The sequence below is a fragment of the Diachasma alloeum genome, unplaced genomic scaffold, assembly GCF_001412515.2.
Source record: "Diachasma alloeum isolate Michigan unplaced genomic scaffold, Dall2.0 Dall_scaffold_00745, whole genome shotgun sequence".
NCBI lineage: Eukaryota > Metazoa > Arthropoda > Insecta > Hymenoptera > Braconidae > Diachasma > Diachasma alloeum.
The window spans coordinates 211,706-212,590 of NW_021680875.1; positions in this window are offsets into that span (position 1 = coordinate 211,706).

The following is an 885-nucleotide window of genomic DNA, read 5'->3' on the forward strand; positions in this document are numbered from 1 at the left end:
TTTCATGGTATATATAGTAGAATTCTATTGAGGATTTACTCAGTCTAACATGAACCGTACTCGAGGAAAGTAGTCCAAAAAAAGGAGGAAGAATTGTCAATATACTTATTAATAAATTGCCTATAGAACTCCATTTGCCTGGTTATCAATACTGCGGTCCTGGTACTAAATTGACTGAACGATTAGCGCGCGGTGATCCGGCAATGACTGGCCTCGATAGAGCCTGTAGACAACACGATATTGCATATTCTAGAAATCGTGATAATTTGAAAGCTAGACATTCAGCGGATGATAAGCGTGCCCAGGAAGCGTTCCAACGTCTTGTGGCCAAAGATTCTACAGTTAGCGAGAGAATAGCTGCTTTAAGCATTGCGAATATTATAAAGGCTAAAGTAAAACTCGCAATGGGGATGAAAACTACAAAAACTGCATCTAAGAAAAAGAAGAAGTCGCAAAAGAAAAAAAAATCCATTCACCTATGTTGTTGATGCAATACGATCAGTAGCGAAACCTCCCGACAAAAACGATATAAAATCGGCTCGCAAGACTGCTCGTAAGACTGTGAGAAAAATTGGTGGAAAGAACGCGAGGAGAATGAATATTTATACCTATATACCTATACCCGCAAAAGTTGGCGGTGTTTTACCTTTTCTCAGCCCTTTATTTGCTGGATTCAGTGCAACTGGAGTTCTCGCAGGTGGAGCAGCTGGGATTGCCAAACCAGTCGACAATCCTCGAACAGCTAAGAGAGAATTGGAAGAAAGTAAACGACATAACAAAACAATGGAAACTATCGCTCACGGGAAGAGAGACACGAGCCCCCGTCTGAATGCCACAACGCCACAAGGCCCATCGGCCACAAAAACTGAATTTAAAAGACTCAAT